The sequence below is a fragment of the Pan troglodytes genome, chromosome 10 (assembly GCF_028858775.2).
Source record: "Pan troglodytes isolate AG18354 chromosome 10, NHGRI_mPanTro3-v2.0_pri, whole genome shotgun sequence".
Taxonomy (NCBI): Eukaryota; Metazoa; Chordata; class Mammalia; order Primates; family Hominidae; genus Pan; species Pan troglodytes.
Genome location: NC_072408.2, coordinates 12,223,629 through 12,244,897, shown reverse-complemented (window position 1 = coordinate 12,244,897; position 21,269 = coordinate 12,223,629).

The following is a 21,269-nucleotide window of genomic DNA, read 5'->3' as shown; positions in this document are numbered from 1 at the left end:
TTTGAATTCAGCTCTTGGCCTCTTGCCATGAGTCCTTCTATCACCTCTAGGAAGGAGTGGGCCACCTTCCCCGCGAGGCTGGCCAGCTGACCCTCCCCCAGGGCCCTCCTCTAAGCTGAATTCATTATGCTCCTGAGATAAGGTCCCAGAGGATGGGAAAAAGGTGGCCAGAAAAATCCCACAACTTGTCAACACTGGGAAGATAAAAGTCATAGGCGTATCTCTTCACACCAGCTCCATCAGCTGGAGGTGCCTGAGGACCACCCCCAAAATAGCCCCCTCTTGAGAAATGTCACTCCACACCCTCCTCACCACCGCCTGAGCCTTTCTTCCTTTCAGCTCCCTCCCCAGAGACACGCAGAGCTGAGGAGATAATAACAAAAGCAGTAACTGAGGTTAGAGAAATACTCGACAGTTCCTGAGCTCTCTTGCTGAAACATCTTCATTTGGTCCTCCCCACCTCTCCCTAAGATAGGAAAAGCAGAAAATAAGGGGGTTCCTTCAGCCACACCTTGGGATGAGTGACTGAAGCTCAGAGAGATCAACAATCTGCTCAAGCAAGTGACAGAGGCGGGACCTGGACCCAGATTTTTTCTTCTCTAAATTTGAAATCACGTGACTTTCATACCAGCAGTGAGGTTACACTGAATTTCTATAGTTCATCTCTTCTGAGAGGTCTTAAAGGTTCAAAAATATATTTCAGTTCTCAAATATATTTTATAAATCTTCATACTGTCTCTGATTATTGGGGAAAGCCATATCTCCACATTTTATAGATCAAAAAAAAGTAGAGCAAGAAATAGGATTTGATTAACGTTAGGCTCATGCACGCATACAAACAGCACAAAAAGAGCTCTTGTTGGTATTGCTTTACCTACTTTCCAACCTTCGTGGGGCCTCTTTTGGGGGCTTTATATTGGGATTTTCAGTGCAACATGCAAGGTCCTATCTTCTCATCTACATTCTTCGGGTTTTGTGTACTAATCCAGCTTCAATGGATGATTGAAACCTTCAGTGAAACAAAGTAAGAACTACACATTTGTAAGACTCAATTCTCTCTGCCACTGTGCAAACGAGCACTTGTCAAAGAGCAAACAAATATCTACAAAATGGCTTGAAGAACAAATATCAGGACAAACTTGAAATAACTAAGCAGCAATTTTCTGCATATTAAAAATCTTGGTAGGGCGCGGTGGCTCACACCTCTAATCCCAGCACCCTGGGAGGCCTAGGTGGGCGGATTGCTAGAGCTCACAAGTTTGAGACCAGCCTGGACATCATGGTGAAACACCATCTCTACAAAAAATACAAAAAAAAAAATTAGTCAGGCGTGGTGGCGTGCCAATGTAGTGTCAGCTGCTTGGGAGGCTGAGGTGGGAAGATTGCTTGAGCCCACGGAGGCTGAGGCTGCAGTGAGCCATGATCACACTACTGCACTCCAGCCTGGACAACAGAGTGAGACCTTGTGTCAAAAAATAATCTCTTCCAAAGGCCTCAGTTATTGTTATTTTTTTACTACTATTATTACAGCTATAATTTATGAAATACCAGGCACTTTACTAAGTATTTTGTTTATGCTATCTCAGTCCACACAACAACCTCCTCAATTAGGTATTTTTTAATCACCATTTTACAAATAAGGGAACAGAAAATACAGAGGTTAAATAGCATGCCCAGGCTAACTCAGATCATGAATAGCAGAGCACAGTCCAAAGCCATTTGCACGTGACTTCAGCCATTAAACTCCCAGCTGACTCTCTCAGGAGTGTTTTCTGAGGTTATAATGCCAATGTGATTATGCCCCAATTTAATATTTTCAACAATGATTTACAATCCACTTATTATGTGAAAGATACTTCTTCTGGGTAACATAAAGCAAAATAAAATGCTCAAGCCATGAAGCTGGACCTAAGAAGCTTATGCACTCATGAAGGATGTGTGACATACACACAGATGTTCATGACAGAGGCATGGAGTTAAAATGTCATGGGAGGTCAGAGGAAGGAGAAACCACTTCTCATGGGAGAAATTGAGCTTGGTACACATAAACACAGGACAATACCAATGGAGAAAAGTCACCTCACCTAAGAAGGATTAATTACACAGCAATAAAGAAAAGCTGAAGAATGCACCCGCCTCTGGAGTGCCTCATTGTAGTCATTATTCTCCTTGACAGACACAGATAACACTGATGACCATTGCATGCAGACATGCACTCTGACTTGTTTCCCCAATAGAAGTGGCAGGTAAGCATGGATTCTTCCCCACTCTTGCACAGCTACTCTTTGTACAGAATGACATGCTTCCTGAAGTATGAAAAGGTGTGATCTTTGTCAAGCTTTTTTAACAACTGATATTCCCAACGACCACCTGTGCTAGGTGGAGGGCTTGAAGGGGGGACACTTACTGCCTACAAGGAATTCACGGTCCACCTGCAAGGCCCACAGATGGATCAATTGCATCACAAATAATAGATGTCAGCTTATTGCCTGCCAACTTGACATTAACATTTAAATAGGTTCTCCTAACACGCAAACCTTTTGGAACACATCTTTTAGTATCTAATGGGAGGTCACAAGCAGCTGTAGAAAAGAGAACATGAATGAAAACTTACAATGGAAAAATAACACAAAAACAACTTACAAACATGATTCCCATCAGCAATGGAGATACACAGTTTTAGCTATATGGATTTTGTGATGAAAATTATTTCTGGTCAGGCATGGTGGCTCATGCCTATAATTTCAGCAATTTGGGAGGCTGAAGCAGGAGGATCGCTTGAGCTCAGGAGTTCAAGACCAGCCTAGGTGATGTAGGGAGACCCTGTCTCTATACAACGTTAAAAATTAGCCAAGTGTGATGGCACATGTCTGTAGTCCCAGCCACTTGGGAGGCTGAGGCAGGAGGATTGCTTGAGCCTGGGAGGTTGAAGCTGCAGCAAGCTGTGATTGCACCACTGTACCTCAGCCTGGACGATAGAGTGAGACCCAGTCTCAAGAAAGAAAAAAATGATTTCCATGGTATGGTGATATGGTTTTTTAAAATTGATAATAAAATAATTACATTTAAGTAATCAATTAAATAACAACAATTATTTGAAGAGATTTAAGCATGGAGTGGCCTGGGGCAAGCAACTAGAAAGGAAGGAGAGAATTCATCATAGAAATGTGGTGTAGGAAGACTACCTAAAATCATAGAAAATATTGGCTGGGCGCGGTGGCTTATGCCTGTAATCCCAGCACTTTGGGAGGCTGAGGCAGGTGTATCACCTGAGGCCAGGAGTCCGAGACCAGCCTGGCCAACATGGTGAAACCCTGTCTCTACTAAAAATACAAAAATTAGCCAGTGTGGTGGCGGCTGCCTGTAATCCCAGCTACTCAGGAGGCTGAGGCAGGAGAATCGCTTGAACCCAGGAGGTGGAGGTTGCAGTGAGCCAAGATCACGTCACTGCACTCCAGCCTGGGCGACAGGGTGAGACTCTGTCTCAAAAAAAAAAAAAAAGAAAGAAAATATGGTAAATAAAAGAGGGTTGGGGAAAAAGATAAATTACTAGTATTGTAGAAAAAAATGTAGTCTTTGGAGCCAGATGGGCCTAGATTAAACCTTGGCGCATCCATTTATTAGCTACTTGGCCTCTACTATTAAGCCTCAGTTTGCTCATCTGTAAAACGGGACATTATATTTACCCAGCAAGCTCCTTGTGAGGACAAGATACCTTGTTTAGTAAGTACCTAGCGTAGGATGTGGCCTAGAGTAAGCAATCATTCATGTTACAAATGTTACTGAGTGCCTAGGGGCTGCAAATACAGTAATGGACTGAACAAAAATGGTCCCTGCTCTCATGGAGTTTACAGTCTAGCAAAGGATAAAGGGTTGTTTTAATTATTGTAGTTAACTAAGCAGCAAAACACAGCATTACAACACATAATCAGAGCATAAAAGGCCAGTCTTATAAATGGTGTAATAGCTACAACTAGTGCTTTCTCATGCAAACTCAACAGGTCAACCAGAGTCCTAGCAAATGAGCTAGTGAATACTTTAGAAACAGGTCACTCCACAAGTTGTTGGTCTAAAATTCTGGGTATGTTTGTCTCACTAGGCAGGCAGACATTCCAGTATTTGATAAAAGGAGGAATACAGATGAATTCCGTTACGTGAGCCAGCTGTATCAGTAAAAATAGTATGAGAGCTGGTACCACGAAATGGAAACATCTGGCTCTGGAGAAAAGGCTAAAGGAAGTGTGGTGCAGAGTGAAGTGAACAAAGCCTAAACGAGAGGGCTAGATTCTGGTCCTAGGGCAGCCCCTCAGTAGCCGTGTGACTCAGAAGAGACCCTTAGTTAGCCTTTCTCCAGGCCTGTTCTCTGACTGTGAAACTGAGTGAGCCCTGAAATCTCATCCACTTCTGCCATTCTAAGATTCCATAGGCACAAAAATGGAGAAATAGTTCAAGTTAGTTCGCATAGCAACAAGATTTGCTTCAACAAACTATTGGAGCATCTAGTAAAATAAAAGACTAGATCGTTCCTTGGCCTCATTTTGGAAGGTAGGATTTCTGAACATTGGCCATCACTTGGGGACCTGTGCCTTCACAATCAACTACTTGATGTTCTGATCACGTTGGTTTCCAAATACCGACTGGAGTAATGACTAGCATTTCCAACTATTTCCAGCTCTCTACCTTCTGGGCAGAATCGTTCTTTCTGGGTCATTTGTAGTTTGCTACAGTCATGTGACTAGTTCTGGCCAATGAGTTGGGAGTAACGGGAGTATCTATCATGTCTAGGCAAGCACATTTAAGTATCACTGTGAGATTCTTTACAACTCTCCTTCCCTTTGGCATGGTGGCTCGTAACGTTCGGGTGCTGGCTGTTTGTCACCATTGGTTCCTGAGTGACTAGAGTGACCAAAGCTCCCTGCTATTCCAAAATGGACAGATGAAGTGAATATGAAATAAATCTTTGTGTTTTAAGCCCTTGGGACTTGGAGGCTATTTCGTTACTGAAGCAGAATCCAACCTATCCTTACAAATACATTGCTTCCTATGAATGCTTTGCTAACTTAATAGCTTTTTGAAATACAGACTGGAACTATGTACTAAACTGCTTTTTATTGTTTTAAATATGATTTTCTTCCACCTGACTTGACACCACTGCATTGCCTGATTTGACACTACTACAAAGGATACAGACACCGTTCACATCATGACTCTGAAAATGCCATTCATATGGAATGCAATATGACTGGCAACACGGCACTCTGGATTTGCAACAGTATAGGTGAAATATAATCATTCCACTTAGCATTTCTACTTTATTCCTTTTCAATTTAACAGACAAAATCCTTTTTATTTCAAAGTATTTTATAGTTTTTAGAAGGTCTTGCATTCAAAAGAGACTACGTCATTTGTAAAATATTCAAAACCGTATAAGGCATACAGTATTAGCTCCATTTTACAACAGGGATCTGAAAGTCACACAGCTTAAGGGACTGCATGAGGTTGCCAGTTAGTAAGTGGCAAAGCAGGGACTCTTGTTTCCTGGCTCCACATTTGGTGCTAATTCAACTATGCCACATTTCCTTCCGCATCTTTACTCTCAACAGAAGTTTTTTGTTTGTTTGTTTCTGTCTATCCTAATCATATTTTCCTGAAGTGGGGGAGCACTGTAGCAACCAGTTGCTCATCATTATTTGTTTTATGCAACCCAGTTGTTCAAAAGAAAGTGCTGCTGGCAGAAACCCTGGGCTCCCAGGGCAGTGGAGTTGCTCTTACCGGTGGGTCAAGAAGAAAATGCCATCCTCCAGGCTGGATAAGCTGAAGGCCGGCTATCTGGTCAGCTCTGAGCTCCTGGCATCCTGCCTATGTTATCAGTCCAGGCCTTGATGTTGGAGAGGCTGACAACCTGTGCTACACATTGTCTCACACTCTGAAGTAGCCCGCCCATGAATTGTGGGGACAGTGAGCAGCATTTAGGGCAATGACCCTGCAGGTACTTCCTGACTCCTTTCCCTCTTCCCTCACTGTCATCTTTTTTCCTTCCCTCTGCTTCTTCTTTTGCCCCTTCTGATAAATCTTTGGTTGGGTGGATTGGCCTCCTTTCCTAAATTGGCTCTAAGTGAATGAAATCTTTCTATTTTCTGGGTTGCTTCTCAGGTATTAGTAAATATCTGAGATCTCGGTTGAGCTGGGGTAAAAGGACTGAAAGACCTGGGCGGAAAACCTTCATCATCAAGGCTCCTTCTGAGGTGATAAAGAAGCCTTCTTCCTTCTCTTCCCAATGAATACAGTACACCCAGATTGTCAAACACTTCGGAAATCACCTGTATAGCCCCCGAGTTTCCAAAGCTCTCCCATGAATCTATGCGGTGATGCTCACGCCAATCTATGGAGGGAATGTGTCCTCTGGAGGCCCTAAGCTTGCCCCTCATTTCATCACAGAAGGCACTCCAGCCAAACATAGAAGAAGGGCCTTGTCTGCTTCTCTAGGATGTGCCACTGGGACTCCAGCTCCCACGGAGTCTCCATCCTCCTCTCCCCTGAAACCTGCATGCTGACCCCCATTTCTCTCCAAGCAGATCTGATGCGGTTGATTTGCTTTGCGAACTTTCTTCAACCTCAGAGGGTCTGGTGCTGAGTTCCCACACAGAGAAAGAGTAAGCTTTCAGGATGTTCTCTAGGGAATCATCTATTTCACTCCTCTCAAGGGTTCAAGGGGTCCATTCAGGGCTGGAAAAATGAGTCTGTTAGAGAGGGAAGAAGAGAAGCTGCCTAGAGGGTTGCATAGCACATTGTCCTGCTTCTTCTGTTCTTTCACCCCAAGGCTTTCAAAGCTAGAGTTAGGTTTTAAGGTCCCTAGCAGTAGTGACCACAGATAGGCTTGCAGACTCTTGGTATAAGGGGCCTTGTAGTTCCAGGTCTCTATCTCCAACACACCTGAGAAGGTAAACCATCACTTTCAGGCACCATAGACATGCCCTTCAGTGCTTTTTCACACATGCAATTTCACATAGGTTTACGGGACTATTTGATCAGTGTCTCTCTCCTCCATTAGACTAAGCTACATAAAGTCAGAGACTGTACAGTTTTCCTTCACCTGGCAAAGAGTAGGCATTCAATAAATATTTGCTCAATGGGTGAATTAATCTTCTCTGCTGACACAGCATGAGGGAATAAGCTTAAGCTATGGCAAGAAGGATTAGCTCAGAGCTAGCTCTGGAGCTGGACTGCCTGGTATTAAATCCTGGTTTTGCAATTTGCTTCCTATGAGACCTTAGGCAAATATCTTTCTCCTGCCTCATTTATAGTTCAAAATGGCAATAATAGTAGTACCTACTCCCTCATTGTTTTGAGGAGTGAATGAGATAGTACATAGAAAACACTTAAGGCTGGTACGGTGGTTCACACCTGTAATTCCAGCACTTTGGGAGGCCAAGGCAAGTAGGTCGCTTGAGCCCAGGGGTTTGAGACCAGCCTGGGCAACATAGTGAAACTGTCTCTACAAAAACAAAACAAAACAAAACCACACACTTAAAACAGTCTCTGGCAAATATAAATGCTCAATAAATATTAGGTAACTACAGTTTGCTTGCAAATTGTGGGTAACCAAGGGAGAAGTTTTAATTTTGTCTTTTGTAAAATAGAGGACAGGTTCTATGCCTTACACTTATCCTAGGAGGCAACTTTGAGAGTTAAGACAAAAATAATTTTGTAACTGCAGTATAACTGTTAAGAAAAGTTTTGGCTATGCCTAGAGATAGTGACCTTATAACTAGAGACAATGAGCTTGTTGAAGGAATCAGGACATAAACCATGGAGACCTTTGGCAGTGGAGAACTGATCTTAAAGCATGTAGGACCAAAAGATATTAAGTGGACATCCCAATAACAGTCTATTTTAGTGAGGAAAAAACTCTCCAGAGGTCTAGCATGTCACACTTGAGTCAGTTCATGGACTCACAGCCTGCCAAAGAAGAAGAGTTCAGGTGAAATACAATGGTTAGAAGAGGACAAACTTTGCAGCCAGAATGCCTAAGCTTCAATCCCAGGTAATTCATGACTTGCCATATAACTTGGGCAAGTTACTTAACCTCTCTGGGTTCCAGCTTCTTTATCTGTAAAATGGGAATCATAATAGGACACCAATTTTCCAGCGTTATTACAAGGGATGAATATATAATAGTACATGGTAACACTGTGTATGTGTTAGGTCTAATTAAAATGATTGAAAATTATCACCTCTAGCAATGGAAAAATGGCTACCCATTTTTCTTAAAAAGGGAGATAATCTGAAATAAGAGCCTCTATAAAATAATAGAAAGTTGTCAATATTTTCACTCCTTAGTCAAGGACCTAGAAAGGCCAAAATTGTAAGGGTGGTGGCATGGATATTCAGGGAAGAGGTGTAAGGAGAAATCCTTCTGAAGGGGCGCAGAGTGTGTGAGTGCCACTATAAGGCCCCATAGGGAGCTGGAGCTTAGCACTCAGATCGACCAGATGACCCTCACTAGGATGTCATTCCGCCTCCTTCTTTGCTTTCCAAAAATCTACTGTCCCAGGAGCAATTCTGCCTGCTGAGCTTAATCAGACAAGATTCATTAGTGCTTCCAATGAAGAGGTCCAACTAATAATGCAGACTCCTGAGACCCAATAAGCTAGAAGATCTGGGGAGAGGGCCCAGTAAGCTCAATTTCTGGAAGCATCCCAAGTGATTTTTACACATCCTGAAATTTGAGAACACTGCCATTGTTGGACTCTGAGACCCCTTCCAACTCTGACAGTCTCTGATTCTGTGGTTGTCTGGTTGGATAAACTCCTGAGATCATCCCATGTTGTCAGATCCAATGGACACAGTTTCCAGAGGCTGAAGCCATCCCTCAGATGTGGAGATGACAGGACAGCAGATACCCCAGAGCCCTCATCCCATCCCTCTCCCCATGCCCATACACACTCCCATCTGGCATAGGTGTATCACCTGGGTCTGGGGTCAAGGGAGCTGGCACCCTCTCTCCTGGTAAAAGTAACCTTTCCTTTTCCAGGAGCCCTAACTACCTCGTAGAGGGAAAAATATCATAACATCTCACTGCCCTTCACGAGCATGTGAATTTCCAGCAAAAGATAAGCATGGTATTACGGAATATGTGATTTGGGTCTCCCATTTAAAACAAGAGGCAACAACTTCCCTTCCTTCCCAGAATGGGACAGGAGAAATAAATTATGACCTAAAACGTCCAAGTTGTTTCTAGAATCACCATCAGCATTTATAGTAAGAGAGCAAAATATTTGTACCTCCCTGTGATGGCAGCACATTGGCAGGCTTCCTTCTGGCTATGAAAATGTGCTTGCTTGGATCTGCTGAGTGCTCCCAGGCAACCTTGGACATGGTCGTGGCCCCCTGGTGTGGAGGAGTCAGGCCACAGGCTAGCAGGAGCTGGATAGAGCACTCTGAAGGCCTACTTGTGGGGAACATCAGCAGCTGTGCGGAAATGGAGGTGAGCAGAGAGGAGGGGAAATCTTTCTCAGGCAGAGCAGCAGATGGGGGAGTGGGAGCCTCCTCCTGCCTCCACCATGGCAAAACCTTATCTCTGGTTTCCCTGCCTCAGCTCTCCCACATGCCATTCTCACCAGTCTTCCTAAAATACCACTTTCATTATGTTAATTCCCCTCTGCTTTATTTTCCATTTTTTAGAGATGGGGTCTCCCTCTGTCGCCCAGACTAGAGTACAGTCAGCCTATCACAGCTCACTGCAGCCTTGATCTCCTGGGCACAGGAGATCCTCCTACCCTTTGCACTAGCTGGCACAACAGGTGCAAGCCACCATGCTTGACTAAGTTTTCTACTTTTTAGAGAGATAGGGTCTTGCTATGTTGCCCAGGTCAGTGTCAATCTTCTGGCCTCAAGCTATCCTCCTGCCCCAGCCTCCCAAAGCATTGGGATTACAGGCGTGAGCTACCACATCTGGCCTTAATTCTCATGAGAGCTCCACAGCTGTCTTCACCTAAAGTATAGCATCGGTTCAAAATTCCTCAGTTTGTTCAAAGCTTACCACAGCCTGCCTCAACTTGACTTCCCAAATTTGGCTCACAAAATTCCCACAAACAGTCTCACATGCTTGCCAACCTTCTGCTCAAGCAACAACAGCCCCTCCCTCTCTTCCCAGTGTGTTTCCTGTCTACTCCTCACCAGGCTTCTGCAGCTGTGATTTCTCCTTCCTGCTACCCAGCTCTACCCGCTCTGCCCAGGCCCCTCCTCTCCACCTATGCAAAAGCTTCATTGCTCTGCCTGGACAACCCACCAATACAGATTTCTGCTCCTCCGTGTCCAGCCCTGACTGTCTGGCTGGGTGGAAAGAGACACAGTCTGGAGTCAGAGAACATGCGTTCGAACCCAGCTCTGCCGGCTACTAGCTGTGTGGTTTGAGGCACATCATCATCCTCTCTGAATGTCAGTAGCTCTACAACCTGGCACACCATTCCAGGGACTGGGAATAACGCATATAAAGTGTCTACCACGATGCACAGCACACAGTAGGTGCTCAGCAAGTGGTAGCTAGCAGTGCCAGTCATACCCACTACCTGGAATTCTTAAATCTCTTCATCTGTGTAGGGACTGACTCCCCAGTTTGACTCTTGGTATTTCACTGTGTCCTCCCTTCCCTATAGTATTTTGCTCACTTCTGCTTCTTAGAAGGGGCTCACAAGATATTTTCTGGGGTCTCTAGGTGTTTGTGCTACAAGTTCACTAGATTTTCTTAAGTAGAAAAATGGATAGTGATGAGGCCTGAGACCTGCTTTGTACTCAGTTGACAAGCCAGCTTCACAGAATTCACAGACGAATCCGAATAACAGCCTTAGGATGAAGTCAGTGTGCACATCTGCAAGGGGAACCCCCGGAGAGTTTCAGTCCTGATCCAAAAGCCAAAGCTTTCTCCACCGAGCTGCCTGAGAACACCAGCAGCTTGCTAAAGAAACCACTTGGTTGTCAAAACATATCCCAGCTTCTCCTGTCAGAGGGTGTCAGCCAACATCTTGGAGAATGGCAGAGAAGCGAGCTCTTGGGAGTTCAGTGCTGATAAATGACTTGTAAATGTCACGTAGGCCCAAGGGGTGAATGCCAGTGTAGATGGAAGTTACCTCTCTTTCAGAGCAATGGAAAAATTGTGAAACCTCCAGCTTTCTTCTATAAGCTCATGGGCCATATTTTTAAACTTATCAACAGTAAAAATGACTATAAATCTACTTACCCTTATCCTACCACAATAATAATACCTCCCCTGCACTGGAAACAATTTTCTATGCCTTTTTCTGTCCTCAAGACCCATAATCTCATTACTCCCTTTACTCCATCCAGGTAAACCTCCTCTCTGTTCTGATTGACTCAGCCAGTCCACTAACAAGTGTTTATCACGTTCCCCTGCATGTGCAGAACCTGGTAGGCAACTAAGAAAGTCTACAGAAGAAAACGTGGCCTCTGTCCACAAGGAACCACTTACAATCTAGCGGTTTTGCCCGATCTGCACCATCCCAAAACCAACTTCTAATGACTTTCTTTCATCTAGTAGTGAGTTAGTCAACAAGTACTTATTACACACCGCTGTGTGCCTGGAATACACAGGGTGAATGAGCCAGGCAAGGTCCTGGCTCTCATGGAGCTTGCATTTTAGTAGGAGGATGAGGCAATATGCAAGTAAACAAAGAATACAAATTCAGAGAACAGTAAGTGCTATGAAGAAAGTAGGGTAATGAGATAGGGGGTGATGGGGTTGCAGGACGTGGAGGCCAGAGAAAGTCTTTCTGAAGAGGTGGCATCAACAGCCTGTCAAAAGTGGTGAGATAGAAGAGAAGAGACAAACTCCCTTCAGGAGAGGGCCTGACCATAAACCCTGCAGAAACTCAAAGGACATGGGGATGAACACAGGGCTGCTGCCTCTGAAACTTTCTGTGTCTCTGGGTCAAGGGCTATACTTTATTCATAGCACCAAGCACAGCACCTGATACATAGTAGATGGTGAATGATGAATGATACTGATGAGTAGCATTACTCACAATTTTCTATATACCAAGAAATGTCCTTGCCATGCACTATTCCTTTAATTCTCATCACCACCGTGTGAGGAAGGTGCTATCATCCCTACGTGACAGATACAAACAGATATTCACAGAAAAGGAGAAGCAGAGCCTGGATTCAAATCCAAGCACTGTATTTCCAAACCACCTGGTCTCAACTCCTATGCTGTACTGTGTTCCTTCTACTTGATCTTAGGTCTCATAAGTTTCTAGGAGGGATACAGAGGTGAAAGTTATTTCAGGCCTTGGGTTGTTGGAATCTGTATGTTAAATTTTATCTGGTATGTCACTATACCCAAATGTTCACACCTTTTTTTTTTTAACTTAGAGTTGGGTTCTCCCGTCACCCAAGCTGGAGTGCGGTGGTGTGATCATGGCTCACTGCCATCTTGAATCCCTGGGCTCAAGTGATCCTCTCACCTCAGCCTCCTGAGTAGCTAGAGATACAGGCATGCAACACCACACCTGGCTGATTTGTTTGTTTGTAGAAATGGAATCACACTATGCTGCCCAGGCTGGTCTCAAACTCCTGGTCTCCTGCGATCCTCCCACTTCAGCCTCCCAAAGCTCTGGGATTGCAGGTGTGAGCCACTATGCCCAGCCCCTCATGTTCACACTTTCTTCATTATCCAATCAAATATGGCTACTTGTCTCAGAAAAGAGCCAGTCCCTGGAGGATTTAATTTCTGAGGTTGGGCAAATCAAGCAGTGAAAGAAATAGCACTTGCTATTCTGTGTAGCTCATCTGGAGAGAAACTTGTGAACTGGCAGATTTTTAAAATTGTTTCTTAATCATTATAAGTTCATTTTAATATTGACAAATGCTGCACACTGTGCTGCGGTGAGCAGGAATAAGCCCAGTTCTCAGATCCATGTTGGAAATGAAGCTCATGCTGAGATGAGGTGAGAGGACACCATTGCATTGAGGGCCCTGCAAGTCCTGTTCAGGACAGCTCTATTCCCACTGCACAGCACAAAAGATCCCCTCACAGACCTGGATGTCCTCACCTCTGTGCCTTCGCTCAAGCTGATTTCTTCTCAAGGACTTCCCTCTGCATTTCCCCAGCGGTGCGGACCTCCTCCATCCCTCCACACCCATCTCAGACACAGCATCCTCCATGGGAAAGGCTCTTTTGAGAGCACCCCCCCCATACCTGACCCTTGCCCACTCCTGAGGACCCAAAGTCTGCTGTCACCCAAACTGATTTCTATATCAGTTTTGGTTATGTGTGCACTTAGTTTGTGCTGTTTAGTAGACTGTGGGCAAATAATTCCCTCTCATTCAACTTTTTATGTCTTACAGCTGTAGTGCAGCACCCGTGATAAACAGTGTTGAACTAAATCTGATGGTGTCCCCATTTTGAAGGGGCAGAGCTTGCTCTAGGCTTTCTCCTGTACCTTTATATAATAATAGCAACAACTGGCCTCTACTGAGGGCTTCCTTTCTGACAAACATCTATGTCGTTTATTACATTTGTCCCATGACAATGCTAAAAGAAGGCCGTATTATTATCTCTACTTCATAGTTGCACAAAACTATTTTATAGCAGGCCACTTAGAAAGGTATCACCTGCGTTTGGTCACATAGCTAATAAATGACAAATCGAGATTCGAACTCAGACCTACCTGCCTCCAAGCCTCACTCACCTAACTAAAATGCTGGACTGACTCCATGCCGCTTCCCGCACCAGCCCCGAGGCTCCTCCTTATGTCTTCCCAATTCTCTCTTCCACCTCGGCCCCTTTTCCCAGCTTTCTGTCCTCTCCCTCCTGGGGCACAGCTCACTCTGCAGCTGCTCTCTGGAAGCCCTGTTTTCTACTTCCCCAAATTCCTTATCCCCCTCTGTTGTCCAGCATTCACTTCCAAGCTCTCCTTGCCTCGCTTTCCCCAGCTTAAACTCCCATTTCCCAGACTGTCAGATTATAGTTAGTTGCATTTGATTTAACTAATTCACACTAAAGTGTGAGTGACAATTAGCCCCTTAAAGTTCAATGGGAACTTGTCATTTGAAAAGAGGATATTAGTCATCTCCAAAAACAGAATTTGAATGTCTTCCCAACGAGAATTCCAAAATGTTTGAAGCAATGGCAACATTTTCTAATCACCTTCTCCAAGACGGCCTTCTCCAAGTTGACTCCTTTGAACATTTATTTATTTATATGCCTGAAAGTCCATAAACATAGATTTGCTTAAAAAGTATAATAAATTTATGGTTTCTTCACATGCTTTTTGTGATACAATTCAATTGTCTCATTAATGTTTATTTTTCAAAAGGACCATATCATTGTTCCCATTTCAGGCCAGTCTCTTTTGTCTCAGAAATGTAGTGTTCACACTAAATCACCTCTGCAGCCTATAGCCTAAGGGTGGCCATGCCCAGCATCAGTGATGGGTGATCACTAATCAACAGCAGAGATCACTTAATCCTCAGCTTTGCCTTCTCAGTGTTTTCTCAGAAAAGAGCCAACCAACGAGACCCCTCTGCAGGTGGCATCAGAGCAGCCTCCTTCAAAGTTGCAGAACAGTGGCCGGGTGCGGTGGCTCACACCTGTAATCTCAGCATTTTGGGAGGCCAAGGCGGGAGGATCACATGGGGTCAGGAGTTCAAAACCAGCCTGGCCAACATGGTGAAACCCTGTCTCTACTAAAAATACAAAAATTAGCCAGGCATGGTGGCGGGTGCCTGTAATCCCAGTTACTCAGGAGGCTGAGGCAGGAGAATCACTTGAACCCAGGAGACAGAGGTTGCAGTGAACCAAGATCATACCACTGCACTCCAGCCTGGGTGACAGAGCAAGACTCCATCTCAAACAAAAAAACAAAACACACACACACACACACACACACACACACACACAGCTGCAGAACAAAGGCCTCTGTGTGGCTCTGGGAAATTGCAAGCTCCACACAGACTTAGGTCTGCCCTGGTGGCCACCAGCTGTCAACATCTGGAACCTATTTCTCACTCCAAAAAGCCACCCAGACAGAACTGACTTTACCCATGATTGGACCCAGTGATGTGGCCAAGAGAGCTCAGTGGAGGGACCCCTTGTTGATTGCAGGGGATTGGGGATATTGGGTGAGGCCTGATTGGACCTCAGTAAACCTGGGCACCAGCTAAACAGAGTATCAAAATTTTTTGAAATAACTTGACATTTGATATTTTAATAAAAGCACTAAGGGAAATACTAGAACTTTCAGGGATTTTCTTAATTCACGTTTTGGTTGGTATTGTTCTTATTTTTGCACTATGTATGGGGGAGCATGATATTATTTTCAGTGCTTAGGACTTCTACAGATTTACCCAGTCCTGGGCTGAGGATTGGAGAAGTGTATTTTATTGGATTGGAGTTGAGAACCCTAATTAAATGCCGCACACAGCCCCCTAATGTCATATTTATGCTTAAATCTCAGCGTCTAGCATAGCCTCTGGCACATGAAAGCTCAGAATACACGTGGTGGCCTGGTTGACCTTGGCCCTGCAGGCACCACTTGCCGCCGGTATTATTAACTGACCCGACCACCCAGGGCTGCCCCACGAAAATGACAGCAGAGAATAATGGAAAGAGAAACTAATACCACCCTTACTACCCACTACTTCCTCTCGGGTGACCATTTCATTCATCTTCCAAACTGGGACGTTATGGGAGAAGATGGGATGAAGTGTTATAAATAAGCAATAAAACTTCATTGTTTCACGCCTGTAATCCCAGCACTTTGGGAGGCCAAGGCGGGCGGGTCACGAGGGCAGGAGATGGAGACCATCCTGGCTAACACGGTGAAACCCCGTCTCTACTAAAAAATACAAAAAATTAGCTGGGCGTGGTGGGTGGGCGTCTGTAGTCCCAGCTACTGGGGAGGCTGAGGCAGGAGAATGGTGTGAACCTGGGAGGTGGAGCTTGCAGCGAGCCAAGGTCGTGCCACTGCACTCCAGCCTGGGCAACAGAGCAAGACTCCGTCTCAAAATAAATATAAATAAATAAATTAAAATAAATAAATTTAAAAAAAAACTTCACTGTTTAACAACATGTATACCTGGTTGTCCTTGGCAAATGAGACACATGGTCACTCTATCTCTCACTGACATTTTTTGTTTTTTACCCAGAATATGAACATGTCCAATATTCTAGGTCTATCCCTCAGCCTATCCTCTCTTTCATTCTCACCTTATAGTTCTGCCTGGTCTCTGAAACACTCCCCTGAGTCCCTGTCCATACAGTTCTCTTTCTTTTTAATTCTAGGAGTCCAGCTCACATTAAATGTTATCATCCACCTGGACTGCACACATGGTGAGTCAAGGCAGAGCAAAGGGAACCATCAAACAAAGACCATGTCCTGCAGCTTCCTGGATGCCAAGGAGCATCTGTATCAATGGTTTAACAAATGCATTTGATGTAGGAGGCACATAAGTGATTGTACTTTCAGTCAGAAGAGGAGGCAATGCAGTCCAGAAAGTCTTATTGGGTACCTGCTGCTGCCACAGCCCAACTCTAGGCACTGGGATATACATGGGAACACGATGAGCTCTGATCTGCTCTCGAGGAAGGGTGAAGAAGTAGAAGTAGAAAAACAACTAACCACAGTTGGGGCAGGATACGTCTGTGATAGAAGTGCCAAAAAAGGAGAAATGGCACTGGACAAGAGGGACTAAGGGTAGTTTCTTTGAGGAGAAGATATTTTGGCATCACTTTAAGGAGGACTGAGGTGGGTGGATCACCTGAGGTCAGGAGTTCGAGACCAGCCTGACCAATATGGTGAAACCCCATCTCTACTAAAAATACAAAACAATTAGCCAGGCATGGTGGCGGGCACCTGTAGTTCCAGCTACTAGGGAGGCTGAGATAGAAGAATTGTTTGAACTTGGGAGGCAGAGGTTGCAGTGAGCCGAGATCATGCCACTGCACTCCAGCCTGGGCAACAGAGCAAGCCTCCGTCTCAAAAAAAAAAAAAAAAAGTCAAACTAAAGGGACTGAAATTATTCTATTCAGGAAACCTGGCATGACATGATAAGAGTGGTGTCCTGGAGAGATGAATTTGAAGTCAGGCGTAGGGTAGACTGGAGGTTGCAGTGAAAGGGAAGCAGAAAGTCCATGTGGAGGTCATGTTTGCCATCAGCCGTCCTAGATTCCAGTTTAAAACTGGTGTCCAGATGATGTAGAGTTGATAGGTAGCTTCACCACAACCAAAGAAGAACATAAATAGGAATAACATGAAATTACAGAGAGAGTATAATAGAGGACCAAACACACAAGCAAACCCAGTTGTCCAAGTTGGGTATCGCTGAGAATATATCATTGTAATCGGATGCCTTGGTCACCTAAGTGTAATTGGGACCTCTTTCCTCAATTGGCCTAAGTGATGTCCATTTTAAAAAATGCAAGTGATTGCAGTAGTGAAAAGTTTAATCTGCTAGGGAAGAAAGCAAACAAACATGCATTGGTGTCTCATGTGCATTCCCTGTAATTGGCATGGATTACTGAGAGCTACAATTCAGGTTGTAGTAATCTCAGTTGTTTATAAAACATGCCTAAGGGGCAGCTGTTTGGACTCTGGAGCAAAGCTGCTGTATAAATCTTCAGTTTTATAATGGCAGCGATTTGGAAATTTATAATAAACATTACAATTGCAATAGGGTCACATTATTCAGAAATTCCTAAGAGTAGGTCTTATATTGGAACACAATTCACAGGATTACCAAATAATAAAGCTGAAGGCTCCTCAAAGTAGCCTGGTTCCAGAAGACCAATTACTACAAAACCGAAGACGTAAAAAAAAAATGGAGCAAAGCTTGTTTTTAAAAAATGTAAACTCAAGATTCAACAGATCACTATTGATCTCTTACTATATTGCAGCAAATGGGCTCAATCTGTGTCACAGGCCATGAGCCAAGAGGGCCATGGTGAGTGACGAGACAGGATCTGCTGAGCAGGTCAGCTTGCAGCCTAGGTGATAGCCAGTTCAAGGGACAGAGTGACCATCGACATGAGAGGCCTGGGGAGTTGAGAGGAGGGTTCATGGGGCAGGAGGGTTCATGGGGCAGGAGGGTGGGGAAGACCTACAGTAATAAAGACACAGATTTATATGTGATCCTTCTTTCACACTGCTTCTGAAGATCTCCTCTTTCAGGAATCCTGGCTCAAATAAGTGCGCCAGGCTTAGATCAATCCCCAAAACCATTAAGTGCAATTATATTTGTCTGTGGCATTTATAGCTGGTTCTTTAGATTTTGTCCTTGATTTTTATATGTGTGGCTCCCTATACAGGCAGGTGTAGCATGCCCACATCAGTCAGTGAGTTTCCTGAGGGTAGAATCTGTCTCCTTTCTATCCCCACCACACTACCTAGGATTGACGGGCTTGTTCTGAGACTTGAGACCCCTGTAGGAGGCAGAAGTGACATCCTCAGTGCACACAATGTCATGCACAAGAGGTTATAGAGAGCACAATGAGAGGAAGGGGCGCTGAGCAAGCCCCTTTGACAGTTAGCGCTGATGTCCAGCTCCTGCACAATTCACATCTCACCACTTCTCCCAAAGGCAGGGCTACAGGAAGGGAAAAATCCCATGCCTACCAGAGAGTTGCTGGAAGGAGGGACTGGTGTGTGCAGGATAAAAGGGGAAACTCCATTGTCTTCCAGAGCACTCCAGTCTGAAACATAAATGAGCATGCTTGTAAGGGTCCAAATCAAGTTCCCCATCCAGGTGTAAGTGAAGCTTTCCTTGTGAATTTCTGAGAAATGGCATTTTTTGCACACAGATGTTTGGTTTTCCTGATGCTCTCTTCTTGGCCCCACCACATCCTCTCTCAGATTTTTCGGTTCCTGTTCCTGGTCTTAGAATAGTTTTGAGGAACTCTAGGTCTCTAGGACTCCTTGCTCCCTCTGCACCCCTCTCCTCACCTTGGGACCTGCCTCCTCCAGGATCCCCAGGTTGTTTATATCTGCTTTTTGGCACATACCCAGAATCCACTGGGGTGTGCTGCTGGCTGGTGAAACAAGCCAGGGGCATCTGAGGGCCTTTGCCTGCCCCCTCAAATTAAATAAAAAAAATCAGATTTAAGCCTGCTGCTTGCCTTTCGGCAGAAACTTATGCTGTGCCTCCCTCAGTGAAGTGGTCCAGCTGCATCTCTTTGGATTTGCTGCCTGCAGTGGCAGGGCTATCTTCCTGCTTCTTGATGGCGAGTGGCCAGGGCTGGCCCTGGGATTGAAAATCCTGCCCAAAGCACTCCAGTTACTTGGCTTTCCTCAGCTCCCAGCTCTGTCTGAGGTCTCCACCCTCTGCTTCTCCAAGAAAACCAAGGCTCCCCACAAAAGTCCCTATAGTCCCAGCACCACTGCTCCCAACTCATTGTCTCTTTTTATGTCTTCTTTTGCTTCGCTCAAATGTCTCCTCTTCTGTAGCCATGCATCTGTCTAAGTAGCACATCTGTCCCCCAAATGTAACTGACATTGCTCATTTCCTCAATTTGAAAATTATCTCTTCATGCTTACTTAATTGTTGATCCTCCCCACTAGACTGGAAATCCAATCAGGGAAGACCTCTTGCTAGTTATTCTCAGAGTCTAGCACGGTGCCTGCCTCATAGTAAATATCTGTTAAATGACTTGAACAAATGAATGAATGATAGTACTAAGTACGCTGGAATTGCAATGTTTCCATTTCCCCCCTTAGATAGTGAGATGCTTCTTTAGGGGGCCCTGTTCTTTACTGTACCATATTTCCATTGCCTATACTGCCTTGAAATTTGAAATAAACACAAGTTGAAATTAGTAACATCAAATCAGAGGAGGCAAATCAGGGCTTCAAAGGCAGCTTGGATACAGATAAACTGACATGGCAGGGATGTGCCTCAGGAAGGAGCGTAGGTAGGGCAGCTGAATGAGAACTGGGAGGCTTTCATGCAGAAGACATGGAGTGGAATTACTGAGAGGAATCAAGCCTAGGAGTCAGGGAAAACAATGCCAATATTAATTGGAGGCGGGACCTTGGGTGAGTTCCTCTTCTCTCTGAGCCTTGCTTTGTTCATCTGTGAAATGAACGGGACAGACCAGATTATTTGTAAGGTTCCTTCTAGTGGAAACATCCCTTGGAGGAAAATTTGATGCTAGAAAATAAATGACAAGTAAAAGAGAAGGTAACAGGCATCTTCCTCTGTCTGGAGGCCTGTGGTCTGGAGTTGAGTCACTCCAGGCTGGGCTACCCTGGCCCCAGACCCATGCACACTGCTACATGAGTAGACAGTGCTATACCTGTGCGTACCATACACACACCATGTGCACACAGAGGCCACCCGGCCCAGGGCTTACCTGTATAGCCAGAGAAGAACCAGCTAAGGGGGGTGGGGCAGGTGAAACGCCCCCTCCAGAAAAAGTCTAAGGCCAGCAGGAGAAGGAGGCCTACGCTCTGGTGGTGGGGGTCCACTTCCACCAACAGCTCAGCGAAAAACACACTGGCCAGAGTCATAGGCAGAATTTCCAGTTTGGCATCTTCTTTCTCTTCCCTGAAAATAGAGCAGTCTGTCCCACAGACACATAGGAAAAAAAAATCTACATTTTATGAGGCGGTAGAAGCAAGCTAAATCTTTCTTCACAGGTCTACCGTGGGCTAGGAAATGCCAGCATGCGACCTCCTCCCCAAACCAAAGATTGGCATTTGCAATAAATGCAAGTTGAACTGAGCAAAGTCAGATCAGAGGAGACAGATCAGGGCTTCGCAGGCATGACTGGATACCCAGGAGGCAGCCTCTGTGTGACTGATTAACTGGTGAACTGACGTGACAGGGATGTACAGCTCTGGAGCTGAGGCTAAGTGTTCACATTTTTAAAAGATTACATTGCATATGGTTATATAAGTAGCTACACGATAGCCTCAATTTTGCCTCTTGGCCTACAAAGCCTAGAATATTTACTTTCTGGCTCTTTCAGAAATGTTGCCAACCCCTCCCCTGAACAATTGCCGCATCCCCCAGCTACTGGTAAAATTGGAGCTCCTACTACAGTCACCGATCTTGAACTCTGGACTCTATCCCAGAAGACAGTGATGGGGACACAGCAGTGATTCTCCTCAGAGCCACTGCCCTCCCTGTCCTCATCCGGCATGCCCTCCTTTCTTCCCAGCCTCACTGCAAGGCCTGCAGCAGCTTTTCTCTTCTACACTCATCCTCACTGATTCTCTCACTCCCACTTCTGTTCCACATAGCTCCATTTTGGA